Source organism: Prionailurus bengalensis, chromosome E3 (assembly GCF_016509475.1).
Source record: "Prionailurus bengalensis isolate Pbe53 chromosome E3, Fcat_Pben_1.1_paternal_pri, whole genome shotgun sequence".
In the NCBI taxonomy this organism is placed as follows: Eukaryota; Metazoa; Chordata; class Mammalia; order Carnivora; family Felidae; genus Prionailurus; species Prionailurus bengalensis.
Genome location: NC_057357.1, coordinates 39036192 through 39054127, shown reverse-complemented (window position 1 = coordinate 39054127; position 17936 = coordinate 39036192). Strand labels below are relative to the sequence as shown.

General features: G+C 49.7%; 1 long non-coding RNA gene across 1 annotated transcript; it reads right to left on the bottom strand.

Moving 5' to 3' along the window:
• Positions 1-15266: 15266 nt before the first annotated feature.
• On the bottom strand, positions 15267-16362 carry LOC122471761. Its single transcript, XR_006294266.1, has 3 exons — positions 16154-16362; positions 15918-16035; positions 15267-15729 (listed from the first exon to the last, which is right to left on the bottom strand). It is a non-coding gene; the product is annotated as an uncharacterized LOC122471761 (long non-coding RNA).
• Between the last annotated feature and the right edge of the window lie 1574 nt (positions 16363-17936).

Sequence of the window (17936 nt, the reverse complement as noted above, 5' to 3'; positions counted from 1 at the left end):
AGTGAAGAGAAAAACCCAGTTGCCTGGAAGGCAACTGCTCTCCCTTCTTTGGCATCCTTTGAGGTTTGGTTTACATTATCCTGTCCTCACTCCCACCTCCCTGTCTCCTTACTGCCTCCCACCCCACCCCCCTCCCCGCGGCCAAGCTGCCCCGAGTGCTTCGGTCATTCAGCACCTTGTATTGAAACTGTTGTTGAGTCTCCAATGTGCACAAAGTAGTGGGGGAAAAAAACGGGACTCCAAGATCTAGGACCTGTGTGACCGGGGCCAGTTATTCGACTTCTCTGAGCTGGTCTCCTCTAAGTGAAATGGCTGGTTTGGGAATTTCAGCGAGATAATGTATGCAAAAGAGCCTGGCACCGTGAGTCAGTATCACCTTCCTTCAGCGCCGGGCTTGTCGTGGTTGGCGCCCGAGGGGCGGACGGAAGATCCCCGTCCCCGAACAGCCATCACCTCCGAGACCCCCTCCGCCCACGGCGCGCGGTTCCCGCGGCCGCACTCACTTCGGCGCGTGGGGGCAGGAAGACCCCGCTCCGCGGGTCTCACGCCCGGCAGCAACCCCGTGGGAGAATCGCTCCCAAGGGAGGCTGCTTGGGCAGCACGGGGTGTGTCTACGGGAAGAGCAGCCCGAGGATAAAAGGGAAGTGTCGGCTCCAGGCGCTGGGAGCGAGAACCACACCGCACGCGGTCTCCGCCGTGGCCCCGAGGGCTCGGCCCGAGGGAGGGAGAGCGGGAGGGAGGAGACGCGACCCGCCCAGGGGGTTGGCGCCCCGCGGGCCGCGCGGTCACGGCCTGGGTCTCCCGCGCCGGGCCAGCGTGCCCTAAACTGCGTCTCCCAGGGGGCTCCGGGGGTACGCAAAGCCAATCGGAGGGCGGGTGGGCGGGCTCACGGGGCCTACGTCTCCCAGGGGGCTCTGGGGCACAGCGCCGTGGTCGGGATTGGCGGCCTCAGCAGCCTATACCTGCGTCTGCCCGAAGCGGCCCGCGCCTAGCGCCAAGGAGGCGCGGCGGTCGCCGCTGGTATCCCCTGCACGACGCCGAGAAGTGGCAGTGGTCGCGGTCCACGGTGGCCCGAGGCTGGAGGACGTGGGTGCGCGGGGGCTGCGCCGCGGCCTTTGCTTCCCCCAGCCCTCCACTCTGTAAGAGCCTGTAGACCTCGTTCACTCGTGTTTACGGCAAGTATTTACCGAGTGCCCACTGTGTACCCCAGGCCGTGCCCGGCCGAGGACGGGCAGGTCGTGGGGCACCCTTGCCCCGGGCCCTTGTCTCCTGGCTTCCAGAGAGGGGAGAAAACCGTCGTTTCTGGTCCTGATGGGAGCATTGAAAGAAATGGGTCACTCAGCCCGTCGCCAGCACTGCCGTTTTGTTGGTTTTCAAACAGCAAGACCCCTAGGGTAGAGATTCTTAAACCCTTCTATATCATTCATTTTGAAAAATGTAGGGAAGTGCTGTGAGCCATAGAGATAATGGTTTTGTTCAGGAAAACACCAGCACCTGCAGTTTCGTGTGTCATTTCAGGGGGTTCATGGAGTTCCTGAAGTCCACCTGGGGGAACCTAGTAGGGACCTCTAGGCATAGATGCTCACGTCAGTCAGAGCGCCCGTACTTTTTCATTGTCTTACATATTTCACCTTCAAGAAAGGTCTTTGATCCGTATGTACTGCAGTGGAATCGAGAGAGGAACACTCCATTAGGTGTATCTGTATTTCTAGTTCCAACATTCTATTTGTTTAAGTCCTTCCCATCGAGACTACTTTCTAGTCTCAGGTTAAGCGCAACCAGACTGTCACCTGCATGGTAGTGTTGTTACGGAAACTGGTCTGGATCACCCAGCAGAAGAACCAAGCGGCCCTGGGAGATCTTGGAAGGCAGGAGGTTTATTTTACACTGGTGGGCTCAGAGGAGATCATTCTCCAGAGGTCTGAGTCCTGAGCTTAAGCAGCGGGGACAACTCATAGTCTGTTTGAGCACAGCAAGCCGGGTGGGAAAAAAAACCCGGAACAGGAGTCTTGTGGCAGGGACTGGAATTCCTCTATCAGTCCTGTTGGCCGTCTTATAACAGGTTTCCCCCTATCATTCCCCCCTTTGATGCCCCTTTAAACGGACATAGGCCGTATTCGAGGGCATCATCTTTATTTATTTCAGGCTGGTCCTTTCTCTCAGTTCCCTGACTTTGGTTGTGACTGTTCCTGACTGGTTTATAAAGTAACAGCATTCTTCTCTGAGGAGGATGCAGGTGCCCCTTTTCTTGGCAGTGAGGAGGTCAAGTGCCCGTCTGTTCTGGAGGGCAACTCCTGCCAGGGAACTTATTTGGCTCTGTAGGGACACTAGGGAGTTGGCCACTCGTTAGTCCCACACAAGAGCCTATGTCCCTATCCCCGTGGCTATCACTGCCCCTAGGAGGACGGGTAGTAACACTGCTCGTTTAGCCCAAGCCTTAAGACTGAAGGGTAATCTAAGCACCAACTTTTATCTTGAGAATCTTTTAATCTCTTTTTCCTGAAGCTTGAGGCACATATTTTAGTGCAAACACTTCCCCCAAATGGCACTGGCAACCTTACTCGCAGGCAAACCAGCAGACTGAAAGAGGTTACACCACATTTAAGCTTTTAAACCCCCCAGATTCTTCCACAGTGGGGCCCAGATTAGAGGCAATCAATACCAAGAAAACAGCCTATCCATAAGAGGAAGGTGATTGCGGACAGGAACCTCTCACTGTTTCCCCAGCTTTCTGGGGCAACCTCTGCCAATCTGATGGCAAGGAGTAAGAACAGTCTATTTATTATACAGGACTGGTGAGTCCTCAAGCTTCTGCCCGGCATAGACCAGCCAGCTTCCAGGGTGTGGCTGGAGCAGGGCTGAAGATCGGACTTCGGTCATTCTTCCAAGTCTGAGGCTCCTCAGGATTGGTCCTCTTGACTCTGGAGTGGTGGGCCCGTGGAGTGATACCTGTGACCCTGAGGGCAGTGGGGGTGGCCAGAATAACAGTATGAGGCCCAGTCCACTGTGGTTTGAGAGAATCTTTTTTCCAGTCTTTGACCTAGAGTGAGTCCCTCGGTGAGAAGTGATGTACAGGGGATCCTAAAGAGATTGGTGCTTTCTCGAGGGTATCGTTGAAACTCATTTAGGGTGGCCCCTAATGCTTGAAGTTGTTTTCTTATTTCCTTTCTGGGAGGCTCCCTAACATGGAGGGGGCCTTCCGTATATTAGTTCAAAAGGGGAGAAACCTTGAGTTCCTGGTGTGCAGTGGACACGCAGGAGGGCCAGGGGCAACAGGTCCGGCCATGGGAGGTCTGTTTCCTGGCAGAACTTGGCTAAGGTTCCCTTGAGGGTGAGATTCATTCGCCCTACTTTCCCTGAGCTTTGAGGCCGGTAAGCATTGTAAAGCTTTGAGGGAGCTGGTTAAAGTTTGTATAATGTCCACAGGTCCATTTTCACTGTGGATTGTGGCCGGCAGGCTGAACCGGGGGACAATTTCTTCTTTGAACTCCTGGTGGGGGTCGCGGCGCGGATAAGGGAGGGAGCTGTGTCTACCTCCTTATTAGCTGCCACCTTGGCTCCTTTGCTAGACGATTTCCTCGTGCTGTAGGGTCGTCTCCCTTCTGGTGTCCTTTGCAGGGTAGAACTGTAACTTCTTTTGGAAGCCAGACGGCCTCGAGGAGCTTTAGTATTTCCTCCTTGTTTTTGATGGCCTTCTCCGCTGTGGTGAGGAGGCCCCTGTCTTTGTAGATTGCCCCGTGTGTGTACAGTAGCAAAGGTGTACCGGGAGTCAGTTGACTCGCTTGTCCTTGCTAATGGTGAGGGCTTGGATTAAGGCATGTCACTGCATACCCTGCCTTTCGAACGCCCTCTGTGATGAAACTGCCACCGTCCCTGAACAAGGTGAGGTCTGGGTTCTCTAGGGCCTGGTCACGCAGATACGGGCGGCTTGCGAAAACTTTCTTGGTCACCTCAGAGCAGTCACGATCTGGTTTCTCTTTCTTGGAAGGTAGGAAAGTTGTGCAGTTCAGCGTCCACACTGTTTTGAGAGTGACCCGTGGATTCTTGCAGAGGAGCCCCTCCTATTGTGCTAGCTGGGAGTTGGAGAGGTGTGAGAGATGTGACAGCATGGGGAACCTTAGTTCTTGTCCCAGGGTGAGTTTCTCTGCCTCCTTAATGAGCAGAACCGTGGCCGCTTGTGCCCTAAGGCATAGTGGCCATCCGCTGCCACTGGGTCCATCCTCTTCGACAGGGCCAGCAGTCTATGTGAGAACCCTGAGGATGACCTTTTCCTTCTCTTGCACAAAGAGAATAAAGGCTTTTCTATATTCGGCAGGCCAAGGGCTGGTTCCTGCCCCAAGGCGGCCTTTATCTCTAGGAAGACAGCTTTGGCCTCCTCTGCCAGACAGGGCATTCTCGATCTGGCCCTAACAGGAGATTACAGAGGGATCTTGCTATTACTGAGAATCTGGGAATCCAGATTTGGCAGAATCCCGCAGCCCCCAGGAATTCTTGTAGCCCCCTCTTAGTTTGGGTCTGGGGTAGGGACGTGATGACCTTCTTTTTCTCTAGCTCTAGAGCTCTCTTTCCATGATACCTGATACCCTGAGTTTGACAGAAGTTGGAGGAGGGCCCTGTGCCCTCTGTACAATTCTCTTGGGTATTGCTGGCAAGGAGGAGCTCATCCGCATACTGGAGAAGGGTGCAGCGTGTGGCCTCCCTTTGGAAGCCAGCGAGGTCTCTGGCCAGTGCCTCCCCAAGGAGGGCAGGCGAGTTTTTTAAACCCTTGTGGGAGGCATCTCCAAGTCAGTTGCATCTGATGCCCTGTGTCTGCTTCGGTCCGCTTGAAGGCAAACAAGGGTTGGCTTGGGAAGGGGGTGGGGGCAGACGGAGGCAGAAGAAGACATCCTTTAAGTCTAGGCAGGTAAACCATCTGGCAGAGCCTGGAATCTGGCTGAAGAGGGGGTATGGGTTCGGGACCACTGCGTGCAAGGGGATGGTCACTTCTTGAACTGGGTGCATACCCTCCTCCCAGCTTCTTGACTGGCAAAAGTGGGGTGTTCCAGGTTGATTGGCATTCAGCCAGCATGCCTGCTTCTTTGAGTCTTGTCAGGTGTTCTTGGATGCCTGCCCTTGCCTCTTGTGGGAGGGGGTATTGCCACTGTCTCTGCGGTCGAGCCCCTGGGATTAATTCTACAATGACAGGGGCCGGTGGTGGGCAAGTCGGTGGGGGGCGGGGCGGGGGTTGTCCTAGGCCCATACAGTGGGGAGGGCAGTCCTGAATTCAGGTGGGCTGCTCGGTTGGGCCTGGGCACAGGAGAACCTCCATTTTTTAATTCATTTGGAGGCTGGTGCGTCTTTTGGCCCAAAGGTTATTTGGGCCCCCAGCTTTGAGAGTATATCCTGGCCGAGGAGAGGGATAGGGCACTCAGGTAGGTAGAGGAACTCATCCCATACCGTGTGGCCCCCGAGTTTACATAAAAGTCGTAGTTTGGCCCCCTACTTTTATTTTGACTGTGGGCTCATGGGGGCCGAGAAGAAGTGAGCCTGGTCCCCCTTAATCTGAATCTATTCCTGCCAGGCCTATGAAGTCTTTTTCGCAGGGTTCTTGTGGATATCGGTTGGGTTTCAAGGGCCTTTGCCTGGTTGGGACATTTATTCTTTTAATGTCCTTTTTCTTTGTAGTGGGCACATTGATCCCTTGCTAAGGAGGTTTTGGGCTTCCCCCTTTTGGCAGCTGGACCTTCCCTGTCCTTTTGTTGTGGCTCTCTTGTGCCTCGAGGTCAAACGGGTGTAAGCCTCGCGTAGGCTCTCATAATAATCCCCAGGGGATTCCCCTTGGGCTGGGCAGACTCACGGGCTTCTTAGCCCCTGCTCGGATCCCCTGGAGGAGAGCCTCTTGGTACCGGTGGCTGTGGACCGGCACCTGGAGAGTGCTGTGCCTGGCCGAGGGCGCAATCTGGCCACTGGTCCAAGGGAGAGAAGATCTGCTGGGTCCAGAGGTGGTGGGGAGACCGAAGGCGGTGGAGTATCGGGAACCGGGAGGTTCATATGGTGGGGGCCAGATTGCTTCTTCCTCTGGATCGCCAGTGAGAACTTGTGAAGGTTGGGACTTCTGTTGACCTTCCTTGAGCTACTTTGTCGAGGTGACGAAGACCCTAGCCTGTCCCTGTTTGTTGCAGGTAGATCACACGCAAGGGGGAAGGGTTTGGGCAGTCTCTAACGAGGAGTCGATATATGGGAGCTGATCAGGGTAACCTGGGTCTGTGGCGACAACATGCCAGATGTGGCGGACCGTTGGGACATCTAAGGTTCCCTCTGAGGGCCATCCTACACCAACTCACATAAGGTCCTTAACTTGCCGGTGGTTATATTAATTCCATAGTCTCCTGAAAACACCTTTTTTTCTCTGTCCCGACCCCATAATGTTCCCGTGAGACAGAGGTGTAAGGGTGCCCCCTCTAATGAGGAGACCAGTCAGATGCCTGTCTGGCCGTGTCCCGAAGGAACTTGGGTGACACTTAGCTGTAGCAGTCTCAGCTTTGTGACTTACGATCGGAAACTATTCCGATGCCGGCATAGACTGTGTGCTGCTCACCATGGAATTGCAGAGGGGTCCACTCAGACTCCGTGGGCTTTTGGGGACCTTAAGGGTGTCCGCCCGTGGAGCCACAGAATCGAACTCAGCAGGCAAGCCGGACCGAGTCGCACATTCACACTCACGTACACACCAGAGGTTGCTACATTCCCTCCCACAGAATTTCTCCCTGTGAGACCACTGAGGTCTCCGGGGAATGATCAGGTTCCCCTTCCGCCTCTATGGGTGGGCTGGACAGGACAGAATTGGGTCCCAGGCCTTCCGGTATTCGACCTTGGGTCCAGGGCCTCACCTGCTAAGTCTCCTCGAGTCCGGCAGGAATGGCAGAGCAGGCTGGCCCGAGGCTCCCTAGCGGGAGACTGCCGAAATCCAGTCAGGGTGCGCCTTCTCCCTTGCGGCTCCTCCTTCCGTCACCGCCTCTCCATTTTCCCAAACCGGTGGCAACAGTGGGCCAGCGCGGTTGGGTTTCCCCGTCAGGGAACCAAATGTTGCATAACCTGGTCTGGATCACCAGCGGAAGAACCAAGTGGCACGTGGAGATCTTGGAAGGCGGGAGGTTTATTTTACACCGGCAGGCTCAGAGGAGATCATTCTCCCGAGCATCAGCAGCAGGGACAATTTACAGTCTGTTGGAGTGGGGCAAGCGGGGTGGGAAGAAGAACCCAGAAGGAGAGTCTTCGGGCAAGGTCTGGAATTCCCCTGTGAGTCCTGTCAGCCGTCTAGTAACAGATTTTCCCCTATCAGTGTGAGGGGCACCTTCTTACTCAAATCCTCATCAACCTTGTGGAACATTCCCTTGCCTGACACACTTGGCAATTAGTTAGAAGTCATAAACAACCTAATGCCTATCACCAGACCACTGGCCGAGTAAATTTCGGTGAATCTGCTCCATGGACTGCGCTGCATCTGTTGGAAATGTGCCGTGGTTTTCCATGTGCTCATGTGCAGAGATGGTCACTACAGAACTTGAATAAAAGCGTGTTTGTGGTACAATATGGCACTATAATCCCACGTTTGTAAAAAGTATGAAAAATATTTTCAAAATTCCAGTATCTGAAGGGAGACAAGAAATAACATGGCACCTGTAGAAAGTAGAATTAGAGACAGGGGCTGTGGTTTTCACTCTGTGCTCCATACATTTTTGTGGTTTTCCATGAACATTTAAACTTTTTGTGACACTTGAAACATAGTCCGTAAATATATTCAACATGGGCTTGAATTCATGACCCTGAGATCGAGAGTTGCATGCTCTTAGGACTGGGCCAGCCAGGTGCCCCTGCTCATTATTCTTTATAACAAAAACTTAAATAAAACCTCATTAACTGGAACGCTTTTTTTTCATTGCAGTGCAGAGGAGTAGGAAAATGATTTTTAAAATGCAGACTGTGCCCCCAGAGAAACACATATGTGAGATTTTCAAATAACATGTGAGGTTTGCCAATACTGGAGAAACAGAACAGACCTGCCTCTGAAGTTAAATGCACAGCACAAACCTACCTCTAAACTTAAACACACACACACGCACACACGCACACACATGCTGCAGGCATCAGGTTAATGCAGATACAGACTTAAGGTCTCAAGCCTTGACTCCCTTGATGTCACACACCAGAAGCCACAATTTAAAAAAATTTGAGCTGAAATGACGGTAAGGCCACTTGCCCAGGAAGGTCTTAGTATTTGCACAAGAGCCTTCACACAGGGCGTGACCTAGCTGTGCATCCCCAAGCTCACGTGGCACTTCTGCTTCCTGGAGGGGGTGCCCTCGCACGTGGTCTCTGGGGCTGGCGGTAGAAGCACAGTGGACACTCCCCTCCCACCCCCACCCCAAGGACCATCTGCAGAAGACAGCAGTTAGAAACAGTTCTTAATGCTGCAGGCAGTAGTTAGGAGAAAACAACCTTGTAGGTCAAAGCTAAAATCAGACATCAAAGACCACACAGAGCATTTTCCAAGATTGATCTAGTGGTGGCAGGAGGGTATCAAAACACCAAAAATCATAGCTTTGGAACTGCCACGGGTGACACTTAACGGTTGAAGCTAACGTATATTAGCACTAGATTTATGCGTGTTGTAAGAATCCTGTGAGTGCCTCATATGCCTTCATAGCACAGGCTCCAGGGCCAGACTGCCTCAGTGAGAATACAGTGCCTTCCGTTAACCAGTTGTATGACCCTGGCTGAGTGATGTACCTACCCACTTATTCAGCCTTGAAAAAGAAGGAAATTCTGATACATGCTATAGCATGGATAAATCTAGAAAGCGTTATGCTAAATGAAGTAAGCCAGACACAAAAGAGCAAACGTATGATTGTACCTATATGATGTACCTAGAATATTCAAGTTCGTAGAGACAGAAAGTAGAGTAGTCATGATCAGGGCCTGGGAGGGGAGGGGAGTAGAGAGTTATTTAGTGCTTAGACTTGCCGTCCAGGATGATGAAAAAGTTCTGGAGATGCGTGCTGGTGATGGTTGTACAATAATGTGAACGTACTTCATGCCACCGAAGTGTACACTTAACAGTAGTTAAAATGGTAAATTTTAGGTTCCATTGTACCACCCGAAAAGCCTAAAAAATGCACAGACCCGTTGATTCAGTTATTCTATTTCTAGGACTATCCTAAAGAAATGGCTGGATGTATGCAAAGTCGCACTACAAGATGTCCCTCACAGAATTGCTCATGAAACCAAGAATTGAAAACAACCTAAATGTCTACCAGTAGAAGAGATAGTAAGTACAAGTGTGGTATGCCCATCCTGTGGCATACCGTGCATCTGATGAGAGTATGCAAGTCCTGTGCATCTTGATCCACACTCACTGTTGTTATTTTAAAAAACTGGGAAAATGTGTATCGCATCACACGTACACATAACACATACAAATACATGCGTAAACACGTCAGGAAATGGGTAGGATGTACAGTCAGCTGTTACCTATAAAAAGGAGAAAAAGTGAAATGAGGGGGTGATGGAAAAGTTTCCCCATTTTCTTTGTATACATCTATATTCTTTGAATCTTGTACAATGACTGTTTATTTATGTACTACTGTGGTTTTGGTTATCTATTGTTGCATAACCAACACCCCAGAAGTTAGTGGTGTAAAAACAGCCTTTCTCCTCTCACAGTTTTGTGGTCAGGGTTTTGAGCAGGGCACAACAGGGACAGCTCATGTCTGCTCCGTGACTGGAGCTTCAGCTGGGGTGGCTCCCATGTCCAGAGATTGCTGGAAAGGAATGGGATACTTGACTGGGGTTATGTATCTCTGGCTTCAGTACTGGCTGTCTGCTGGTGACTCCTTGGTTCTTGTCCCCCTTGTGTCTGCTGGGACTGGAATATCCAAGTGACTTCTTCACCTGCATGTGGCGTGCCTGCGCTGGGCTGTCTGGAACAGGTAGACTGCTGCACGTCTGTCTCTGTCCGTGTGTATAGCTTGGGCTTCCTCACGGCATGGCGGTCTCAAGATAATCAGCCTTCTTAAATGGCGGCTGGTGTTCTCAGAGGTAGCATTCCAGGAAGCCCCAGGTGGTGGCTTCAAGACTTCTTAGATAGGCCTAGAAGGTCATGTCCACTTCATTCTGTTGCCCAAGCTTGTCACCAAGGCCAGTCTAGGCACCTCTTGTCAATAAGTAATAAGGAATTTGCGGCCATTTTTAACCTACCACACTTACGTGAGGTTAAAAGACTTTCAACAGGAAATTCAACGTGACCCATGACTTATAGTGACCTTCATTAAAGCACCTCTTTTGTTTCTTTTACCAGTCACTGCAAACGGAGTCTCTTTGGAAATCCTCTACTGGGCCTGTTGCTTCCTTCCAAGTTTCTTATGCCATTCCTCAAATTAATGTCCAGGCCAGTGGTTTTCATCTCTGGCAGCACAGTAGAGTCACCTGGAGAGCTTTAAACAATCTTGATGCCCAGACCAAATACATCAGCATCTCCAGGGGGTGGCACCCAGGTGCTGTGGTCTGAAAGTTTGTGTCTTCTCAAAATTCCTATGTTGAAATCCTAATGCCTGGTGTGATGGGATTAGACGGTGGGACCTTTGGAGTTTCTTGGGTCATGAGGGTGGATCCCTCATTAATGGGATTAAACCTCTTATAAGAGAGACTCCACAGAGCTCCCAAGCCCCCTCTACCCTGTGAGTACCAAAGGTCAGCAGTCTGCAACCCAGAAGAGGGCACTCCCCTGACCATACCGGCACCCTGATCTGCGACTTCCAGCCTCCAGAACTATGGCAAATAAATTCTGGGGGGTGCCTGGCCGTCTCAGTCAGTGGAGCATGGAGACTCTTGATCTTGGGGTTATGAGTCTGAGCCCCACATTAGGCATCGAGATTATTTAAAATAAAATCTTTAAAAAAAAAGAAAGAAATTTCTGTTGTTTATAACACACCCAGGCTGTAATATTTTGTTATAGCAGCCCGAATGGACTAAGACAGCGGGTCTCAGAAGTTTTTAATTTTTTTTAATGTTTATTTATTTTTTAGAGAGAGAGCGCCTGTGCGCACAAGCGCCAGCGAGCAAACGGGGGAGGGGCAGAGAGAGAGGGAGACACAGAATCCGAAGCAGGCTCCAGGCTCTGAGCTGTCAGCACAGAGCCTGACGTGGGGCTCGAACTCACGAACTGTGAGATCATGACCTGAACCAAAGTCGGACGCTTAACTGACTGATACCCAGGCGCCCCCTCAGGTGTTAGAAGTTTTTAAAGCTCTGCAGATGAATCCATTGTTTACAAGAATCGGAACCACTGGTCTAGACTGTGAGTAACTGACCCGGCACCAGCGGTTTCAGAAGCGGCTGCTTAGCACTTGTCAGCCACCAGTCCTTGTTGGCAAAGCAATGGGTTGGCTGTATGCACCTGGCCATGGAATTGCAAGAAGCTTTGGCTGATAGTGAGCCTGCGTCCTCCCTTTCCAGGGCTGAGCGCTGTGCGCCACGGAGCCCGCTCAAGCTCTGCATCTTTCACCCTCTGGCCACAGCCAGCTCGAGGATGAAACGTCTTGGTGAGCGGCTTCTGTCTGTGCTGGGTCTGATGCCTACTCTCTAAGTCCTCTGCCCAGGGACCTTGTTGAACAAAACGGTTGTAAGGACAGAAAGCACGGCACTTTCTGAAATAGCTTCAGTCCCACAAGCTGCCTGCTTGCTTCCCAGGGGAAGCTCTACGCTGTTGGAGCTGCCTGATGGAACTGCAGAGGGAACTTGCAGACCCTGAGTTTCTGGGAGGAGACAGAGGGGAGCCTTTGCGAAGTCCAAGTCTCATGTGAATGGCTCGTCTGTCTGCCAGCAGGGTCTTGAAAAAAAATACAAAGGCCTGAGGGGTACTCCCAGCATCGCAGAGCAGGTGGGGTGGACGGGAAGCCGTGCCAGGGCCAGGACCCCGGGTCCCCACCTCTCGTGTTCCCTGCCACCCTCCCTGCAGCAGAACCTACAGCTTTCTTTCTTCCCCTTTGTTGTTGGAAGAGACTTCTTCTTGTGGCTGGAGCATACACCCTGCTTCAAACCAACAGCCAGATTGGCTGGAATAACCTTGGGAGATAGATAGATTTTTAATAACACAGAACATAAATACCGATGTCACCATCCCCCATAATTAACAAACGTGATGTCTACTTGCTTGATTTTGTTACTTCTATTTTGTGAGAAGGCACCTCCAGACTGTTCACGTGTTGAGAGCCTACATGTGGTGCCCTGAGGCAGCCAGACTACTTCCGTGGGCTTCTCGAGCTCATTCCTCTGGTCAACCAGGTTGGCTGGGGGCCCTCTAGCATTTGGACAACCCTGAGAGAAACCTTGAAGAGGAGGGACTCCATCCTGCCCAGGGGGAACTATATTGTCCCAGGAAACAAGGCAGTGGAAGCGTGCCCCATCCCCGAGCACACGGCGAGGGGCCACTGGTTCTTTCCTGCTGGCCTCTGCTCTCCCTGCCCCCCAGGAAAGGGCCCCCATTTGGGAGAGATGAAAGAGTTTGTACAGAATGCAAAATAGGCATGGACAGGCCTCTCGGGGGCCATTTGGTTAAGGTCTCACCTTTTTAAGTTCTTTCCACCAAAACACCTAGTTGTGTTCTTGTGTTGGCTGTTAAAGATGCTAGATGCAAGCACGTAAACTATACCACACTTTTTATAATATTTAATTTTCTAGGAGCCTTGAAAAATGCGGGGGGATAGGCTTTGCTAGACCTCTAAGAAGTCCTGTCTGACCAACTGGAAAAGACAGGTTGGACCTGTCTCATTCTGGGGATAGAAAAATCCCCCATCTGAGTTGTTCAAACACCCAGACTTGGGGGCTGGCGGAACTGATCCTAAGTGCTGAGGAGAGGCCAAGAGCTGAGCTCCCCTTTCCACATTGTTCTCCATCCTCACCGGGCACTTGGGGAGAGGAAGCATGGAGCTGGGCCTGGAAGCTTAAGTCTGAGCTGTGGGTGTTTCTGAGATTATTCTGCCCAGATCACTAGGCTAGGAGGGAGAGAGGATTCCAGGACAGGTACTCATTTCAGAATTAAAGATCACAGAGTTTCCAGGAGGGCCCTTTGGACCTTTCTTGAGGAACATGAAGGTGACTGCAGGTGCAGGAGGGCCAGGTGTACTGTCTCTTGCCACTCCCCTCCCATGTCGTGAGCCCCTTGGCCTAGTCACCAGTCTCTTCCCTGATTTCCTTGATTTTAGCCTAGACAACACACTGTGAAAGAATCCCTGCAGATTCTGGAAGGTCACAATCGAAAAAATCTTAACGTGGTCCCTGCAGGTTTTTTTCTGCTTTCTAGAAGATAAACAGCTATGGCATCTTTGGGAAGACAACTTGGCTGGAGTAAGGGATGAGGCCTCTCCAAGGCCCTTTGGCCTCCTGTTCTCACTGCTACCTTTAATACCTAGGGAGCTGTTAACAATTGCTATATAAAGTCCCTAGAATGTTTTTGTTTGCTTTTACAACCTCTTAACAAGGGAAGAGGAAGTAAAACACACACACACACACACACACACACACACACACACACAGGGAGGCAGAATGGGAAGCCACCCAAACTCCTCTATCTCACTTCCCCTTCACATAAGCACAAGCGTGCCTCCAAAGATCCAAAAATACTTGAGAGGTCCAAGAGTACATTTGTGTCCTACAAATAGAACCCTTCTTGTCTAGGGCTTTGGGGACACTTAACAAGCCTTTTCTATAGGAAAACCTATATGAACTTTTCAAAGCAGAGTAGAATGAACCTCATGTTCTAATCAATGCAGAAAAAAATCTGGGGGGGGGTGCGGAGAGAGAGAGAGTGCACACACGAGCAGGGGCAGGGCAGAGAGAGAGAGAGAAGGAGAGAGAGAGAATCCCAGGCAGGCTCCACACTGACAGTGCAGACCCTGACATGGGGCTAGATCTCACAAACCTTGAGATCATGACCTGAGCCAGAATCAGGACTCAGATGCTTCCCCAATTGAGCCACCCAGGCGCCCCCTGAAATTTGTTTTAAAAGGAAAATTTTCTTGACCAGTTGACCAACTCTTGGCTTAAAGGGGAAGTAAAATAAAAACTGCAGTGACAAGCTATTTTGAAATGATCAACAGAGAATGTTGTATGTAAAAATTATGGGAAATAAAGCTGTACTTTGAGGAAAACTCATAGCCTTAAATGCTTTTATCATTAAACAGAGATTAGAAATAAAATACACTGATATTTATTGTTCTCTACCCTGTAAGACCCAGTCATGTGTGTGATGTTGATGTAGGTATATCAGGAGAGCAGAAGAGGACACAGGTCAGAGCAGGATTATAGCTAAGCCTCCCAGCTAAGGTCAACTGTGTTTGGTGCTAAAAATAAGTCCTAAACAAAGTACCCTGGGAGCCCAGAAGAAAGTTATTCTCACTTGCGGTGAGAGCCAGAATCAGCTGTTCAGGGCCTGTGTCACAAAGATCTTTAAAGCTTTGTTGAGGAGTCTGTGCTTTATTATCAGGACAATGGGGAACCACTGGAGGAGGGGTGTGTGTGTATGTGTGTGTAAAGACTTTTATTTTTGTTGCTGCTCTTTTGTTTTGTTTTTCTCTTTCATAATAGTTTCCCAGATGTGGAACTGCTTGATTAAAGAAAAACAGGGGCACCTGGGGTGCTCAGTTGGTTAGGCATCCGACTCTTGATTTTGGCTCAGGTCATGATCAAACAGTGTGGGAGTTTGAGACCTGCATCTGGCTCTGTGCTGACGTCGCCAAGCCTGTGTGGGATTCTTTCTCTCTCCCTCCCTCTCTGCCTTTCCCCCACTCACAAGCTCTTGCTGTCTCTCTCAAAATAAATAAATAATAAATAAAGAGAAAAAACAGGGCGCGTGGGTGACTCAGTCAGTTAAGTATCTGACTTTGGCTCAGGTCATGATCTTGAAGTTCATGGGTTCAAGCCCTGCATCAGGCTCCACCCTGGCAGTGCGGAGCCTGCTTGGGACTCTCTCTCCCTCCCTCTCTCTGCCCCTCTCCACTCGCTCAGTCTCTCAAAAATAAATAATAAACTTTAAAAAAAAATGGAGAGGAGAAACATTTTAAGCTTCTTTTAAGTTTATTTATTTATTTTTAGAGAGAAAGAGAGCATGAGTGGGGGAGGGGCAGGGAGACAGACAGGGAGTGGGAGGATCCCACGCAGGCTCCACGCTTAGCATGGAGCCTGACTCGGGGTTCCATATCATGACCGCAAGACCATGACCTGAACTGATATCAGACACTTAACCGACGGAGCCACCCAGGCACCCCCAAATTTTAGTATTCTTAAAACACAGTCACACTGCTTTCCATAAGATGTAGCGCATTCACGGGATCTCTCCTCTGATGGGAGATGTTAGCGTTTACAAAAGTCTGAACGAAGGGAGCTTTGCCCACAACCGACGCACCGGTGAGGTTCTTTTTTGAATGAGTCCCCTGGTGCTCAGAGAATCTAATGTTGAGAGGTTCTTCCTGGTTGGAGTTCTCAGGACTTTCTTCCTATAGAGTGGTTGGATGCTCTATAAGTTCTGCTAAGTCTTAGGATTTCCACATCGGTTTTCTAAAGGTTTTTAGTCTTTTTTGTAAATTAGACCCTTGGAGAGCATTCCCCCCTAAAGTTACAGTGAGTAGATGCAGAGTTTCCAGGTTTTTTTCTGCTTTGAAGAAGCTTCTTTATCTTCTCTCCTGATCTTAAAACCTGAGAGAAAGAAATGCAAGTTGAAAATGTCACCCTGTCCCCAGGGGAAAGAAAGTGAGGGCGAGAAAAGGGGTTTATTAAACCAGTAATGGGATGACAGAAAGTCCTAAGTACATCTCAAAGCTTTTTACATCAATTGAGTCCGAAGTTTTCTTTTCTTTCTCCCCTTGTATGCAGTGAACACTCACCTCATCTTGAAGCCAAATCCTTGTCTCATTTCTTTGAAATTCTGCAGTCCCTTCACCCGTGGCTCTTCTCTGTGCTCCATGGGAAGCCCAGGCCAGGCTTTGGTACTGGATATCCTGACTACAAAAAAGACAGGAAGCCTGAGAGTTTGGCTCACGACTGATTGGGAGGGTGATTTCAGGACAATTTCTAGGGCAGATGGCCTCTCTGTATCCATTTCCTCTTAGGATCATTTCACCTGAAGCCTCTGTCAGCAGTATTTCAATATTAAAACAAAACCAAAACGAGGGAAACTCCTTTTGTGTTCAATTCAAGGCTGTTGTCCTCCAATCTGTGAACAAGGAGTGAATTAGTTCTGTGTTAAAATCAATGCCCTAGGGTGCCTGGGTGGCTCGGTTGGTTAAGTGGCAGACTATTGATTTTGGCTCGGGATGTTATCTCATGATATGTGGGATCGAGCCCTGCGTCTGGCTCTGTGCTGACAGCGCAGGGCCTGCTCGGGATTCTCTCCCTCTGCCCCTCTCCTACTCTCTCTCTCTCTCTCAAAATAAATAAATTTTAAAAATTCAGTGTACTAAATTTTTAGTTTTATGTTATCTTTTGAATACTTTGATAAGAGAATTATTGAAGTTAGGACTGAAGTGTGATGTCAGTCTTCCTAAAATTCTGACTGTGTCAAACCTGAGAAACATTTTCTTATTGAGTTCAGGAGAAGAGAGAAAAAGCGGTAAAAGCAGGAATTTGGGAACTGAGTCCTGGATTCATTTCAGTTCAGAGATTTTCAAATAAAAATCGATATGTGAGCTGGGTTGGCTGGTGACTGGCAAATGCCGTCTTTACACGTTTCTTTTAGCTGAAGCCTAGAAGTGGGTTATCTTGAAGTTCACTAAAACAACTCTCTAACCGTGTTTCTGGCAGTCCAGAGACAGCTGGTGAAATCGTGCCCAGCTCAGTTCCCTGCTCTATCCTAGCACTCTTTCCCTCGCTGAGAGCCGCCTCTTCTGTGCCCCCTCCTCCCCTCCCCACCTCCCCCCCCCCAACAAAGTTTATTGCTCTGCAATAAAATGTGGGTTGGTAAGTAGTCATTTTATGATCCACATGGAGGAGAATGTTTAAATATTAACGTTACCAAACAATATTAGCAAGTTAATGTTAATCTAAAGAAAAATGTAAATTCTAGAACACTTTACCAAAATATAGGAAGTGGAGCAAAATGCCTTATTTTACACTTCCATGAAGAGAAGCAACACATTTCAGATTAACAAAAAAAGAAAATGCTTTTCAAGTGAAATGCCGTTTAAAGTCACCGTTTTGTTTATGATTGGACTGCAAAGCTAAGACTAAGATCAAAGAGTGATTTGGTATACGTAAAAGTGCACCCGATCCATCGATCACAGAAAGCTGTGGTCTAGTCAAGTGGGACGAAACCAAAGCCAGGGTGAGTGGCAGATAGCAAGCAAAGGCTTAGGGTGGCAGAGGCCTGGAGGCCAGGGCACCCTCGGGCCAGAGGCAGGGCAAGAAGCAGTTCAGACTGCTAAGAGCTGCTTGTCTGTTGGCTCCCTCACCAACAAGCACAGACCGGAAAGTCTTAACACTGTGTGTTTCATCGTTTACCGGTTTGCAGACCACACACAGAGACAGCTGCCCCACTTGAGTGCAAGGGAATCTAGAAGGCCTAGGGAAGGCCTGAAAGCAGCTCCAGAGACAGAATCTAGTGCCCATGAGAGCTAAGGCCAGGATTAGTAGGGGCTCTTTATCTGAGATTCAAATGTGTTTTCTCTGTAATAGTCAGGGAGCCCCCTATCACTGAGGACAAGAAAATAGAAGCAAGTAAAATGGTTACTGGAGGGCATACTTACTTCCCTTAACTTACTTTTCACCGAAGACCTAAACTAGTGGTTCTTAATCTTTTTGGTGGTTTTGAGAACTTGATGGAAGCCATGGATTTTCTTCCTAGAACATACACATATACATGCAGTATTGTATAAAGTAACAGAAACTTCAGAAGATTTCCAAATCCA